This window comes from Pseudophryne corroboree, chromosome 1 (genome assembly GCF_028390025.1).
Source record: "Pseudophryne corroboree isolate aPseCor3 chromosome 1, aPseCor3.hap2, whole genome shotgun sequence".
Lineage (NCBI taxonomy): Eukaryota > Metazoa > Chordata > Amphibia > Anura > Myobatrachidae > Pseudophryne > Pseudophryne corroboree.
In genome coordinates, this window is record NC_086444.1 from 768,959,453 (window position 1) to 768,976,463 (window position 17,011).

Genomic DNA, 17,011 nt, shown 5'->3' on the forward strand with positions numbered 1-17,011 from the left:
CCAATCTCTCCCCGCCCTCTTATCTGAGATCACCTCATACTCCCAGTTCTCTGGATATAAAATAAATGTTAATAAAACAGAGGTCCTCAACTTTTATATCCCAGCAGATCTCAAACAGGACCTCCAGAACATCCTCCCATGTAACTGGTACACAAAGAAAATCAAATACCTCGGTGTGTACCTGACTCACCATCACCACCAACTTTTCCAAGCAAACTATCCCCGTTTATTGCAGACAATCAAGGAAGATTTGGTGGAATGGTCCAGCTACTTTATATCATGGATAGGCAGAATTAACTCCGTCAAGATGAGCGTACTCCCCCGGCTTTTGTATTTATTTCAGACCCTCCCGATTTACGTCCCTACCTACGTGTTCAAGACCCTGCAACGCCAATCCTCCCTTTTTATCTGGAACCATAAGCGTCCCCGCGTTAGACTTAAATTGCTTCAACGCCCCTCCAGAGGCGGAGGCCTGGGTATCCCGGACTTTAAGAAATATTTCTATGCTGCACAACTTGCTCAGTGCGCACAATGGTGCAACGAGGGAGGGACACGAAAGGTCTGGGTGGGGATAGAGGCAAAGGAAACGGGCCTAGCTACATTATCCTCCCTACTGTGGCTTCACCGGAATCAGCGCCCACGCGCGGCCCTCTCGCACCCCGTAGTAAGCCGTTCATTAGCGACATGGGATCTAACAAATAGACGGTTCAATTTAGCCCCATACCCATCTCCGCTAATTCCACTATTTCACAACCCAGCCTTTCCTCCAGGCATGGGTAAAGCCTCGCATACACGTTGGCGCTCGAGTGGTATATTATACGTTAACGATATTACTTCCAATGCTACTTTCCCACAATTCGCGGATATCCGTGAAGGAACAGCAATCCCCTCTTCGGATTTCTTCCGCTACCTACAAATCAGACACTTCCACTCCACCATTACCACCACCCTCCTCCACAGACACTTATCTCCCTTCGAATACATTTGCTGGAAACGCACCAACACCAAGGGCCTCATATCAGATATTCACATCTTACTTGACGACTACCCCAACACATCCCAAGCCCCCCACGAAGCGGCATGGGAAAAGGAACTGAGAGTAACTATAGACAATGAAGACTGGGTAGATATATGGGACAATGCTGCCTCCAGCTCTATCTGTGTGAAAATTAAAGAAAACATATATAAACTACTCTACCGCTGGTACTATGTCCCAGCCCGTCTACACACTATGTTCCCCAACACCCCAGATGGTTGCTGGAGGGGGTGCACGGACAGTAGAGATGAGCGCCGGAAATTTTTCGGGTTTTGGTTTTGAGTTCGGTTCCGCGGCCGTGTTTTGGGTTCGACCGCGTTTTGGCAAAACCTCACCGAATTTTTTTTGTCGGATTCGGGTGTGTTTTGGATTCGGGTGTTTTTTTCAAAAAACCCTTAAAAACAGCTTAAATCATAGAATTTGGGGGTCATTTTGATCCCAAAGTATTATTAACCTCAAAAACCATAATTTCCACTCATTTTCAGTCTATTCTGAATACCTCACACCTCACAATATTATTTTTAGTCCTAAAATTTGCACCGAGGTCGCTGTGTGAGTAAGATAAGCGACCCTAGTGGCCGACACAAACACCGGGCCCATCTAGGAGTGGCACTGCAGTGTCACGCAGGATGTCCCTTCCAAAAAACCCTCCCCAAACAGCACATGACGCAAAGAAAAAAAGAGGCGCAATGAGGTAGCTGTGTGAGTAAGATAAGCGACCCTAGTGGCCGACACAAACACCGGGCCCATCTAGGAGTGGCACTGCAGTGTCACGCAGGATGTCCCTTCCAAAAAACCCTCCCCAAACAGCACATGACGCAAAGAAAAAAAGAGGCGCAATGAGGTAGCTGACTGTGTGAGTAAGATAAGCGACCCTAGTGGCCGACACAAACACCGGGCCCATCTAGGAGTGGCACTGCAGTGTCACGCAGGATGTCCCTTCCAAAAAACCCTCCCCAAACAGCACATGACGCAAAGAAAAAAAGAGGCGCAATGAGGTAGCTGACTGTGTGAGTAAGATAAGCGACCCTAGTGGCCGACACAAACACCGGGCCCATCTAGGAGTGGCACTGCAGTGTCACGCAGGATGTCCCTTCCAAAAAACCCTCCCCAAACAGCACATGACGCAAATAAAAATAAAAGAAAAAAGAGGTGCAAGATGGAATTGTCCTTGGGCCCTCCCACCCACCCTTATGTTGTATAAACAAAACAGGACATGCACACTTTAACCAACCCATCATTTCAGTGACAGGGTCTGCCACACGACTGTGACTGATATGACGGGTTGGTTTGGACCCCCCCCAAAAAAGAAGCAATTAATCTCTCCTTGCACAAACTGGCTCTACAGAGGCAAGATGTCCACCTCATCATCATCCTCCGATATATCACTGTGTACATCCCCCTCCTCACAGATTATCAATTCGTCCCCACTGGAATCCACCATCTCAGCTCCCTGTGTACTTTGTGGAGGCAATTGCTGCTGGTCAATGTCTCCGCGGAGGAATTGATTATAATTCATTTTAATGAACATCATCTTCTCCACATTTTCTGGATGTAACCTCGTACGCCGATTGCTGACAAGGTGAGCGGCGGCACTAAACACTCTTTCGGAGTACACACTTGTAGGAGGGCAACTTAGGTAGAATAAAGCCAGTTTGTGCAAGGGCCTCCAAATTGCCTCTTTTTCCTGCCAGTATAAGTACGGACTGTGTGACGTGCCTACTTGGATGCGGTCACTCATATAATCCTCCACCATTCTTTCAATGTTGAGAGAATCATATGCAGTGACAGTAGACGACATGTCCGTAATCGTTGTCAGGTCCTTCAGTCCGGACCAGATGTCAGCATCAGCAGTCGCTCCAGACTGCCCTGCATCACCGCCAGCGGGTGGGCTCGGAATTCTGAGCCTTTTCCTCGCACCCCCAGTTGCGGGAGAATGTGAAGGAGGAGATGTTGACAGGTCGCGTTCCGCTTGACTTGACAATTTTCTCACCAGCAGGTCTTTCAACCCCAGCAGACTTGTGTCTGCCGGAAAGAGAGATCCAAGGTAGGTTTTAAATCTAGGATCGAGCACGGTGGCCAAAATGTAGTGCTCTGATTTCAACAGATTGACCACCCGTGAATCCTTGTTAAGCGAATTAAGGGCTCCATCCACAAGTCCCACATGCCTAGCGGAATCGCTCCGTGTTAGCTCCTCCTTCAATGTCTCCAGCTTCTTCTGCAAAAGCCTGATGAGGGGAATGACCTGACTCAGGCTGGCAGTGTCTGAACTGACTTCACGTGTGGCAAGTTCAAAGGGCATCAGAACCTTGCACAACGTTGAAATCATTCTCCACTGCACTTGAGACAGGTGCATTCCACCTCCTATATCGTGCTCAATTGTATAGGCTTGAATGGCCTTTTGCTGCTCCTCCAACCTCTGAAGCATATAGAGGGTTGAATTCCACCTCGTTACCACTTCTTGCTTCAGATGATGGCAGGGCAGGTTCAGTAGTTTTTGGTGGTGCTCCAGTCTTCTGTACGTGGTGCCTGTACGCCGAAAGTGTCCCGCAATTCTTCTGGCCACCGACAGCATCTCTTGCACGCCCCTGTTGTTTTTTAAAAAATTCTGCACCACCAAATTCAAGGTATGTGCAAAACATGGGACGTGCTGGAATTTGCCCATATTTAATGCACACACAATATTGCTGGCGTTGTCCGATGCCACAAATCCACAGGAGAGTCCAATTGGGGTAAGCCATTCCGCGATGATCTTCCTCAGTTGCCGTAAGAGGTTTTCAGCTGTGTGCGTATTCTGGAAAGCGGTGATACAAAGCGTAGCCTGCCTAGGAAAGAGTTGGCGTTTGCGAGATGCTGCTACTGGTGCCGCCGCTGCTGTTCTTGCGGCGGGAGTCCATACATCTACCCAGTGGGCTGTCACAGTCATATAGTCCTGACCCTGCCCTGCTCCACTTGTCCACATGTCCGTGGTTAAGTGGACATTGGGTACAACTGCATTTTTTAGGACACTGGTGAGTCTTTTTCTGACGTCCGTGTACATTCTCGGTATCGCCTGCCTAGAGAAGTGGAACCTAGATGGTATTTGGTAACGGGGGCACACTGCCTCAATAAATTGTCTAGTTCCCTGTGAACTAACGGCGGATACCGGACGCACGTCTAACACCAACATAGTTGTCAAGGCCTCAGTTATCCGCTTTGCAGCAGGATGACTGCTGTGATATTTCATCTTCCTCGCAAAGGACTGTTGGACAGTCAATTGCTTACTGGAAGTAGTACAAGTGGGCTTACGACTTCCCCTCTGGGATGACCATCGACTCCCAGCAGCAACAACAGCAGCGCCAGCAGCAGTAGGCGTTACACGCAAGGATGCATCGGAGGAATCCCAGGCAGGAGAGGACTCGTCAGAATTGCCAGTGACATGGCCTGCAGGACTATTGGCATTCCTGGGGAAGGAGGAAATTTACACTGAGGGAGTTGGTGGGGTGGTTTGCGTGAGCTTGGTTACAAGAGGAAGGGATTTACTGGTCAGTGGACTGCTTCCGCTGTCGGCCAAAGTTTTTGAACTTGTCACTGACTTATTATGAATGCGCTTCAGGTGACGTATAAGGGAGGATGTTCCGAGGTGGTTAACGTCCTTACCCCTACTTATTACAGCTTGACAAAGGGAACACACGGCTTGACAAATGTTGTCCGCATTTCTGGTGAAATACTTCCACACCGAAGAGCTGATTTTTTTGGTATTTTCACCAGGCATGTCAACGGCCATATTCCTCCCACGGACAACAGGTGTCTCCCCGGGTGCCTGACTTAAACAAACCACCTCACCATCAGAATCCTCCTTGTCAATTTCCTCCCCAGCGCCAGCAACACCCATATCCTCCTCATCCTGGTGTACTTCAACACTGACATCTTCAATCTGACTATCAGGAACTGGACTGCGGGTGCTCCTTCCAGCACTTGCAGGGGGCGTGCAAATGGTGGAAGTCGCATGCTCTTCACGTCCAGTGTTGGGAAGGTCAGGCATCGCAACCGACACAATTGGACTCTCCTTGTGGATTTGGGATTTCGAAGAACGCACAGTTCTTTGCGGTGCTTTTGCCAGCTTGAGTCTTTTCAGTTTTCTAGCGAGAGGCTGAGTGCTTCCATCCTCATGTGAAGCTGAACCACTAGCCATGAACATAGGCCAGGGCCTCAGCCGTTCCTTGCCACTCCGTGTGGTAAATGGCATATTGGCAAGTTTACGCTTCTCCTCCGACAATTTTATTTTAGGTTTTGGAGTCCTTTTTTTACTGATATTTGGTGTTTTGGATTTGACATGCTCTGTACTATGACATTGGGCATCGGCCTTGGCAGACGACGTTGCTGGCATTTCATCGTCTCGGCCATGACTAGTGGCAGCAGCTTCAGCACGAGGTGGAAGTGGATCTTGATCTTTCCCTAATTTTGGAACCTCAACATTTTTGTTCTCCATATTTTAATAGGCACAACTAAAAGGCACCTCAGGTAAACAATGGAGATGGATGGATACTAGTATACAATTATGGATGGACTGCCGAGTGCCGACACAGAGGTAGCTACAGCCGTGGACTACCGTACTGTACTGTGTCTGCTGCTAATATAGACTGGATGATAATGAGATGTAGTATGTATAAAGAAGAAAGAAAAAAAAACCACGGGTAGGTGGTATACAATTATGGATGGACTGCCGAGTGCCGACACAGAGGTAGCTACAGCCGTGGACTACCGTACTGTACTGTGTCTGCTGCTAATATAGACTGGATGATAATGAGATGTAGTATGTATAAAGAAGAAAGAAAAAAAAACCACGGGTAGGTGGTATACAATTATGGACGGACTGCCGAGTGCCGACACAGAGGTAGCTACAGCCATGGACTACCGTACTGTACTGTGTCTGCTGCTAATATAGACTGGATGATAATGAGATGTAGTATGTATAAAGAAGAAAGAAAAAAAAACCACGGGTAGGTGGTATACAATTATGGACGGACTGCCGAGTGCCGACACAGAGGTAGCTACAGCCGTGGACTACCGTACTGTACTGTGTCTGCTGCTAATATAGACTGGTTGATAATGAGATGTAGTATGTATAAAGAAGAAAGAAAAAAAAACCACGGGTAGGTGGTATACAATTATGGATGGACTGCCGAGTGCCGACACAGAGGTAGCTACAGCCGTGGACTACCGTACTGTACTGTGTCTGCTGCTAATATAGACTGGATGATAATGAGATGTAGTATGTATAAAGAAGAAAAAAAAAACCACGGGTAGGTGGTATACAATTATGGATGGACTGCCGAGTGCCGACACAGAGGTAGCTACAGCCGTGGACTACCGTACTGTACTGTGTCTGCTGCTAATATAGACTGGATGATAATGAGATGTAGTATGTATAAAGAAGAAAGAAAAAAAAAACCACGGGTAGGTGGTATACAATTATGGATGGACTGCCGAGTGCCGACACAGAGGTAGCTACAGCCGTGAACTACCGTACTGTGTCTGCTGCGACTGGATGATAAATAATGATATAAAAAATATATATATATCACTACTGCAGCCGGACAGGTATATATTATATAATGACGGACCTGCTGGACACTGTCTGTCAGCAGAATGAGTTTTTTATAGAATAAAAAAACACCACACAAGTCACACGATGAGTGTTTAACTTTTTCAGGCAATCACAATATAGTATACTATACTGGTGGTCAGTGTGGTCAGGTCACTGGTCAGTCACACTGGCAGTGGCACTCCTGCAGCAAAAGTGTGCACTGTTTAATTTTAATAATATGTATGTACTCCTGGCTCCTGCTATAACCTATAACTGCTCCCCAGTCTCCCCCACAATTAAGCTGTGTGAGCACAGTCAGATATTATACATAGATGATGCAGCACACTGGGCTGAGCACAGATATGGTATGTGACTGAGTCACTGTGTATCGTTTTTTTCAGGCAGAGAACGGATTATATTAAATAAAACTGCACTGGTGGTCACTGGTCAGTGGTCAGTCACTAGTAAACTCTGCACTCTCTCTCTAGTACTCCTAAGCTCCAGTAAATCAAGTGTCTCTGTCTCAATCTCACTCTCTCTCTTCTAATCTAAATGGAGAGGACGCCAGCCACGTCCTCTCCCTATCAATCTCAATGCACGTGTGAAAATGGCGGCGACGCGCGGCTCCTTATATAGAATCCGAGTCTCGCGATAGAATCCGAGCCTCGCGAGAATCCGACAGCGTCATGATGACGTTCGGGCGCGCTCGGGTTAACCGAGCAAGGCGGGAAGATCCGAGTCGCTCGGATCCGTGTAAAAAAAGCTGAAGTTCGGGCGGGTTCGAATTCCGAGGAACCGAACCCGCTCATCTCTAACGGACAGTGGCTCTTTCTTACACATATGGTGGGCCTGCCCCAAAATTCACAAAATATGGGGTGAACTCATTATATTGCTTTCGCGCTTATTTGATATCTCTATCCCCCCTGACCCCCAATACTTCTTGCTCCCCATGTCCCTCCCAATCCTCAATAGACACCAAAACAGACTATTTCGACATGTAGTTTCGGCAATGACATGCCAAATTGCTACAGACTGGAAGAACCTGACCCCCTCACCAATGCCGGTGATAATCTCCCGAATATGGTATGTCCACAAAATGGAATATATGACCGCAGTCATACGTAACACCTCGAAACAATTTGACAAAGTATGGTCCCCGTGGCTAAACCTACAACAAGCCTCCTCCCCATTTGTAGCCTGACACGGTACCCCGCGGTGCGGCCCGCCTCCTGCCCTGGAGGGCCACCCCTCCCCCCCCTCTACTCCCCCTCCTTCTCTCTCCGACTGGAGGCTCTCAGCCTCACCTGCTTTTCTGCCCCCTTTTACTCGATTTCTGAGTACTCTTTTCTTCTCATTGCCTCCGCTGACTCTCTATGACGGAAGGCCAATCCGTCGCCGAGAGTTCCCCACCGCATACATCTTAACTTTACTCTTTTAAAATAAGGGGAAAACAAAAACAAAAAAAAGGATCAATTATTCTGTTGTTGTAACAATTCATTGTAACTATGGCCCTCATTCCGAGTTGATCGGTCGCAAGGCGAATTTAGCAGAGTTACACACGCTAAGCCTACGCCTACTGGGAGTGTATCTTAGCTTCTTAAAATTGCGACCGATGTAATCGCAATATTGCGATTACAAACTACTGAGCAGTTTCTGAGTAACTTCAACCTTACTCTGCCTGTGCGATCAGTTCAGTGCTTGTCGTTCCTGGTTTGACGTCACAAACACACCCAGCGTTCGCCCAGACACTCCTCCGTTTCTCCAGCCACTCCTGCGTTTTTTCCGGAAACGGTAGCGTTTTCAACCACACGCCCATAAAACGCCGTGTTTCCGCCCAGTAACACCCATTTCCTGTCAATCACATTACGATCGCCGGAGCGACGAAAAAGCCGTGAGTAAAAATACTATCTTCATTGTTAAATTACTTGGCGCAGTCGCAGTGCGAATATTGCGCATGCGTACTAAGCGGATTTTCATTGCGATGCGATGAAAAATACCGAGCGAACAACTCGGAATGAGGGCCTATATTTGTTCTTTAAACACCCAAATTGTCCGGGTGCTCTGTTACCAATGTAATCTAATTTTGATCCACCCAATAAATCGTGTTTAAAAAAAAAAAAATATTCAAGGTTCTTGGCATATATTGGCCAGTATATGAACCTGCCCACCTACTTCACGGTGACCTCTTCGGACACATCTCTAACACTATAGAGGTTTGCCTCTGGGGCGCAGAGCACCCTCAAACTACCCCAGCCATACCACAGATAAAGGATAGAAGTGAGAGATCAGTGTAAACAAATGAAAGAGGATGCTGAGTGTTAAAAAGAAGACAGCAGTAGGGAACTAGCACATGCTGACTGCACAATAGCCATAGGTAAGATCCTTTTAATTATATAGAAAGTCAGTTTGGGGGTGAACTTTTGGGACGTGGGCTCCCTGGATTGCTCTGGCTGGACCACTTTGGCGCATCGCCACCTTACATTTATTTTTAAGACTTATATCACCTTGTGTTTGTTTTATATTTATGTAGCATTTTTCACACTTCTTTTACACTTGTAACACTGATCAGCTAACCTCACTTTCTAACACTCTGACACCTTACTGCTGTCCTCTTATTAACACTCAGCAGCCTCTTTCATTTGCCTACACTGATCTCTCACTTCTATCCTTTATCTGTGTGATGACCTGGGGTGGTATGGCTGGGGTAGTTTGGGGGTGCTCTGCGCCACGGAGGTGAACCCCTATAGTGTTAGGGACCTGTCCGACGAGGTCACCATGAAGTAGATGGGCAGGATCATATACTGGCCAATATATTCCAAGAACCTTGAATATTATGGTTGATATCATTTTAATGGTGTATGGTGCACCTGCACCCTTGTTCCTATATTGTAGTACTAAGTCCCAGCAAGGTCGCACATCCCATTATAAGAAGATAGGACTGTCCTAGACAGGCCAGTGCTCCTTTTTCATGGTGGTCTGTATTCCTGCCCAGTTTTTGAACCATGTCTACATCCTGTAGCTGTAGATGTGTCATCTTTAGGTGACCATTGTTCCTAGGCTATGGGTTCTTTAAATCCCGTTCTCAGACCCAGGTCAGATGCCTTGGTTGTCTTTTCTGAACTTTGGTTTAGGAGTTTTCCTCTTTGTTGTAGGGGGCTATGTCACCATCTGTAGAAGTGAGAGTATGCGTTGACTCCGGTGTCTATTTTTCTATTGAGCCATGTCGCAGTTGCGCATCCTGGAGCTCCTCTGCAGACTTCTATTTTATGATCTTGTTTTTTGTTGTATTCCATTCAGCTACAGGGATTAATAGCTGTCCTTCTAGATGACCATTCTCCTTGTTCAGTCTCGGTCTGATTTCTGTGAAGACTGGGTTGGTCCCAGCCTTGGTTTTTCTGGGGTTGTTCATCTAGACCGGCTAGTTGTTACTACACTGGGACACACATTGTGGCCAAGCACTGGCCAATTGTGTCCATCATTGCCAAGTGTTTCTGATTCTGGAGTCAGAATCTCAGCTGCTATCAACATTGTCTTGGTACTAGGCCTGTTCCACATGTGTGCTTCTGGAATGGGAGTCTTGGCTGCTCTACGCCTTGCCTCTGTAAGTGTATTTGGGGCATACAGGACCAAATGTCTCTTTCCGAAGGTTTGTGTTTTTTCTCTCCGCATTTTTAAGAGGGAGTTCATGTGTCTGACTGCCTTTTGTTGCACTATGATGCCTGGATGGCTCAGGGTATGTATCATCTTCTTTAGCTGTACAATGACTGGGTCCAAGTCCTCCTGGGTTCAATTTCTCTTACTGGGTGGGCATGCTGTTTTCATGCCCTATGTTCTGGGACTCCCTGATTTCTTCTTTTCAGGGTGCTTATTCTGAACAAATGTCTGGTTCTGTTTCCTGACTCCTTGGTTTGGTCTTCACAGTTGTATACTTATAGTCCATTTAATTTTTGTTTTTTGTCCTTAAGGCACTAGTCCGGATTTGGCCAGACTGTTTTGACTTTGCCATCGATTTGGCAGCTAGGTGTTGATGGTGTAATGGTTAGCATTACTGCCTCACAGCACTGAGGTCATGGGTTCATATTCCAGCACAGCCCTAACTGTGTGGATCTTTGTATATTCTCCCCGTGCATGTGTGGGTTTCCTGCGGTTATTCATATTTCTTCCTACAATCCAAAAATATGCTGGTAGGTTAATTGTCTCAAAAACAACAACAACAACAAAAACAACCTTGTGTGTAAGTGTGTGCATGTACATGTGTTTAGGGTAGACTAGATGGGCTAGTGCTTCTTATCTGGTGTCAAATTCTATGTTTCTATGTAAGCTGATCAAGCTCCTATTGTTAGAAACAGATGAACTTTGGCCAATGCTGTGTGGGTGTGGCCAGTGCCACAATGTCTTTCTAAATATATAATTGCATATAGTGCGAAAAATTGCACTATTTTGTAAGGTAAATGGAAATACAATATTAATACTTATGATTTATGGCTGACCGTGTGGCCAGCTGGGTGGCTGTTCATCATCATATAGTCATGATGATGGTACTTTTTTTATGTGGAGACCTGGGGCTATGGCCACATCTGTCCCATCGTTAATATGGCCTTTTCTGTAGGAATAATTTACAAGCCATAAAAAAACCACAAGTCAAATCTGGATAGCAGTTTATCAACCTTATATAGCACAGCTGATCATTTTCATAATTCTGTGTAAATGCTTTTAGTGTATGCTTTGAGCTGTGGACATATTGGGCGGGATGTAATGAAGTAATAGTTCGGCGGCCGTGCAGTATGCCGGCCGAACTCGGACATTGGGGGTCATTACAATTTGATCACAGCCAGCAACTTTTTGCTGCTGCTGCGATCAACTAGCCACACCTATGGGGGAGTGTATTTTAGCTTAGCAGGGCTGCGATCGCTTGTGCAGCCCTGCTAAGCAAAACATTTTTCACACAAGACAAGACCAGCCCTGCAGCTACTTACCCTGTGCAGTGGATCCAGCGATGATGGGCTCGGCTTTGACGTCACTCCGCCGCCCTCTGTTTTGCTGGACACACCTACGTTATACTCACCACTCCCCGAAAACGGCTCCAAACGCTCCGGATCCGCCCAGCCACGCCTCCGTCACGTCATTCTTCTTAGTGGTCGGCTCTGCTTCCTTTGTAAGTCGCGGAGTAACCCAGTGACCCCATGTCGCCGGGCAATGTCGCGTACGCGTACAGCGCCCGCCGCGCATGCGCATTCCGCACCCATTCACACCACAGCAAAAAACCGCTGCGTGCGAGTGGGTCGGAATGACCCCCATTGTTTTAAAGGTGCAATCATGTACAAGTCATTGCCCCTTTTAAAAGAATGTCCGAACTCGAACTTTATTACATCCCAGACATTTTCACTTTATTTTACTCTCTTTGAAATACAGTATTGTTTGTAGATTTTACTGGAAGATTTCTTGTTTTATTCTACTGTTCATCTGGACCAATAACATGTTTCTCTGTCCAGCATGAAACATGCAGAGAAATATTGTGGAATTAGTGTTAGTGGGACCAATAAATTATGTAACATATTCTAACACTGTCAAATGCTTTTATATTCAGTTGTACTTTTTAGGGCTAAATTAAGAAGGGCCATACATAGACACATATATTCTATATACCTGTATTTATTTTTTATTCTGATATGACTGATGTTTACAGGTTGCAACTGGAACTTAGTATTCCTGTATCACTTAATATTGCTACACTAGGAGGAATGGAGATACTGCTAAATGCTGTGCCCTAGTTTTATTAGCTCTGAGGGCCAGTGTGTGTGGGGCCCTAATGTGTGGCCCCTCCTATGATCCGGCCCTGCACCTGCCTGTTAAGTACAGGTATAATCGATAATATGAGAAGACTATCTTTGCATCCTTCTATTAATAGAAGTTCAACAATAGCTGGAGGGTCACTGCTTCCTATTATGTAAAGTTAGATCAACAGATTAGAGAAAACATTTTTTTCACAATATAATGATCCCGCTGACTTAAAGATATTTTTAATCATTATGTGAATTATTTAACATCAGTTTGCTAGCTCCATTGTTTCAGTAATAAATTATTAATCATCCTCTCTGTAATCAACTCACATCCTCTCCTGACAGGATAATGCAACTGTAGTTTCCTCCAAAGTAATTGAGTTTGTGCACATGTGGCAGTTGTGGGGAAAATAAAGGTTGATGGAGGCTACTAAAGCCAGAGTGAGGCAGTGTGGGGCTTTAAAAGGCACATAACATTGACTGTGGCCCCTTTTCTGATCAAGTACACTGCATGGTTATTCGCTGCTTACATGTCTTCTTCTTGCTCACCCACTTGCTATAGCAGCCTTCCCAACAAAATGCATATATAACTTTTTTGCTTGTTAGGAAAAACTGAATGAAGTGTCTGTCACATGACCGACACTAGCATCCCGACAATTATAATGCCGAAAGGGGACGGGGTAATGATTTTACCCCTCCCCTTTCCCCTTCTCTAAGCCACCTGGGTTGGTAGCTAGGACTAAGATAGTAGAGGTGGTGGATAGGGCTATGTTACAGGGTGTGGTGGCTAGGGCTAAGACTCATGGGGGGGGGGGTGCGGCTATGGCTAACAACCCCCTCTAGTGCCTAACCCTAACCCCCAACCCGGGCCCTAACCATTACCGTCACCCTGATACTTTCCTTTGGGATATCAACGTTCCCAAGCATTGGTCACATGACTGTCACCATCCCGACCAACGGGATGCTGATCCTTTAATAACAATACTGTTCTTCACTAGGTCATAAATGTCATTTACCTCATAGGCTCCACTTATTTAGCTTCTCATTTTATTAGTGCTTGGGTTAATGGTAACACCGTAACACTGTATTAACAATTACTGTTTATATGTCTGTGTTATTTAAATTGTGAACATTATCTACATGGTCATCATCTCCTATGTTAATATTGTTGCAGAGTTGGGGACTGACCATATGCTTTTGGAGGAGATTACAGCTCATGTTGCTTGCAGAGTGCAGGATGGAGCTGCAGTCAGACAAGCCAAACAGTGCAACTGGGCTAATCAGCTTTATGTAGAGAAGCAGGAAACTCAGGCAAAGGAAATCCATGCATTTAATGCCAGCCAATTAGTATAGAGCCGGGGTGGTGCTTAATCTTTAAGAAGGTGTTTGGTTTTCTGGGCTGAGCGGCTAACACTGCACCAGCTGGTCGATCTGAAATTCGTTGAACTGTGTTAGTTTAGTACTAGGGATCACAAAGAAGTAACTTTTTTGTTTGTGAAAGTTGACCGCCATCCTACCAAATAAAGTAGACTGTTGCACCAAAGTGACTATCATATTGTAGGTACCTGTGTCATCTATCTATGTATCTATCTATCTATCTATCTATCTATCTATCTATCTATCTATCTATCTATCTATCTAACACACACACACTCATATTGCTGGGACATTACAGTAAACTTTAGCTAAATATAGAATAGGATAAGAATTATAATACAGATTGAACTTGATGGGCAATTTGTCTTTTGTCAACCTCATTAACTATGTTATTATGTAACATACTGCAATGATTTATGTTTAAATTGGAGATGTGCGGGTTCATATTTATTAAAATTTACCCAGATTAACTTGTATCTCAAAATGGCATCTAATTGGTTGTCCGCACCGCATGACGGGTCGCCCCCCCCCCCCCCCCGCTAATATGCGAATGCTTCAGCAAGCAACGAAGCGCTCGCATGATAAGGGTAGCCACCTGCTCTTGCAGCCTAGATGCATAGGCAGATGGCGGATCGCCATGATTTGGGTCCCAGCGGCTGTGTGTGATGTCACGCAGCAGCCATGGCCAGCCCCATAAGCGGTCCGGATACGCCTCCGTTCACACGCCCTACCCCCCTGAACGGTGCATAGATACCCACAAAATGCAGCGTCAACACCCCGTCACCCGCCAAACGGTGCATAGAAACCCACAAAATGCGGCATCGACACCCCGGCAACACCCTTAACCGGGACTAAGGGGGTTATTCAGACCTGATCACTCGCTAGGGGCTTTTTGCACTGCTGCGAGCAGATAGTCGCCACCCATAGGGGAGTGTATTTTCGCTTTGCAAGTGTGCGATCGCATGTGCAACTGAGCGGTACAAAAAAGTTTTGTGCACTTTCTGAGTAGCCCAGAACTTCCTCAGCCGCTACGATCACTTCAGCCTGTCCGGGGCCGGAGTTGACGTCAGACACCCACCATGCAAACACTTGGACACACAGCCTTTTTTCAAACACTCCCAGAAAACGGTCAGTTGACACCTACAAGCGCACTCTTCCTGTCAATCTCCTTGCGATCGGCTGTGCGAACGGATTCTTCGTACAATCCATCGCTGGGCAACGATCCGCTTTGTAGTTGTACAACGCGCCTGTGGTGCATACGCATGCGCAGTTCTGACCTGATCTCAGCTAAAAAACTAGCGTGCGATCAGGTCTGAATGACCCCCTAAGACTGCAGAATAAGACCTTGCGTATGTGCGCAGTGGCGTGTGCACTTCCGCAGAAGTGCTGAAATCGACAAATAGCGGTTTCAGCACTTCTACGATCCATGCTGAATCGGGCTCTAAATACGAACCCGCACATCTCTAGTTTAAATGAATGAAAGTCACCCACCTACATTTATCCACATTCTGCCCTAAAATACCCTTTCATGTTTACTTTATTCTTTCTTCAAAGGCATACATGAGTGGTCGGATACATAGATTAAGAAGACCACTGTGACAAGGACTTATGTGAATGATTACTTATTCTGTAAAGTGTTGTGCAATAAGTAGGTGCTAAATAAAATAACTTAATGTTCTAATTGTGTAGTGATAATTTTATTTAGCATTTTGTATATATTTATTTTCTTCTTTGTCTGACAGGCAGATGCCCTTGACTTTCAGTCTTAACAGGTAAGATAACATTTTGTTCTTTAATTTACAAATGATATTGCATGCTAGCTGCTCATTTCAGTGTGAGGGCTCAAAAAGACCCACAATCCCCAACAAGTGATCCAGCATTGATCATTTAGAGTTACCGGGATTCACAGCAGTGAAATGAGCTACCTGCCAATCTAGCACCAGCGATAGCGACGCGCGGGGCAGCGCATCGCTGTCGCCAGCACCCCTACACATGGAGCGATGTTCTAAGCAATCTGGTCAGATTGCTTAAAAATTAAGTGATCATCGCTCCTTGTACCCCCCTTTAGGCTGACTAAGGCATTGTTTTAAATAACGTGTTTCTTATCTTCATCTACTATGTTTTGAGGGTAATGTAATTTCATGTAAGTCTAGCAAATCAATGGCTTGAATGAAGTGATAGAAAGTGCATGTAACAAGATAAATGTATTGTTTTCTATGAATGTTATCATCTGTCAACCTTTAAATACACATTGCAGATTGATATGTATATAATACATAAAAGGGATTACTTATTAAGCCATTATAGATCACAGTGAAGTGAAAATGTGCCATGGAATTGAAGCTTTTTTGAATCACTTTATAGTAATAAATATATCAGTACATGAAACATTAAATTATCATCAATCAGAACACAAAAAAAGAATGTGCACACATGAAGCGCAGAAGTGTTTGCTATAATAAATGTGGGTAAGTACAAGTACAACGCTTCACAAGTTCAATGTTCCAGAGTAATACAAACAAGCCCTCTTCCCCAATGCAGCAGGTGTCAAGTTAAGTGAGAAATTCTGATTTATCATGATTGGTTCATTAAACTATTTTAGATTACAGGTTCTCAAACTCAGTCCTCAGGACCCCACACGGTTCATGTTTTGCAGGCCACCTGTAGATTTTTAAAATATGGCAGTTGGTGATACACAGTGCAGCTGCTGGGTGACATGGAAAATGTGAACCGTGTGGGGTCCTGAGAACCGAGTTTGAGAACCACTGGTATAGATCATTGGTTTCCAAACTGTGGGCCTAATTCATTTTTGTACACAATGACAATGTTTTCGCCACAGAGCAATTATCCAATTTTATGAGTATCTCAATAGGAAAGTTTTAGCGAGGAGAGTCAATAAAATGTGATGTGCCAGCTAAATACAGATGTGGCATCATAAACTTTCCCCGCTGTTGTACCAAATGGCCCCTCTCAGCGTGTCAGATTCGGTGCAACTCAGCTTGCACAGATCATCGTTTTGTGTCTTTATCACTCAAAATGCATCTTATATGTAATGTGATGTGACAAAACCACTTGAAGAGTATAAACTGATTAATTAGATTTGCAGCACTTGTACATCTGTGTGCGAATGAGTCTGTATCTGTATATAATGCAATGACCGTAGGTTTTTCTTGCCAAGTTCCGTTGTGCCTAATCTGTGACTTTGTTGTACATATTTGAAACTAATGCCTATGTGGTGAAAGTTACTGC

General features: G+C 45.3%; 1 protein-coding gene across 7 annotated transcripts in view; it reads left to right on the top strand.

Annotated features, from left to right (window-relative positions):
• BMPR1B (bone morphogenetic protein receptor type 1B) overlaps window positions 1–17,011 on the top strand; it is an 804,535-nt gene that overhangs the window by 118,610 nt on the left and 668,914 nt on the right. For 6 of the 7 annotated variants that reach the window (XM_063917486.1, XM_063917497.1, XM_063917476.1 and 3 more), the window contains one exon: window positions 15,505–15,534. The exons of the other annotated variant lie outside the window; for it this stretch is intronic. The gene's annotated coding sequence lies outside the window, so the exon portion shown is untranslated. The remainder of the gene's footprint in view (window positions 1–15,504; window positions 15,535–17,011) is intronic. 7 annotated transcript variants of the gene reach the window in all.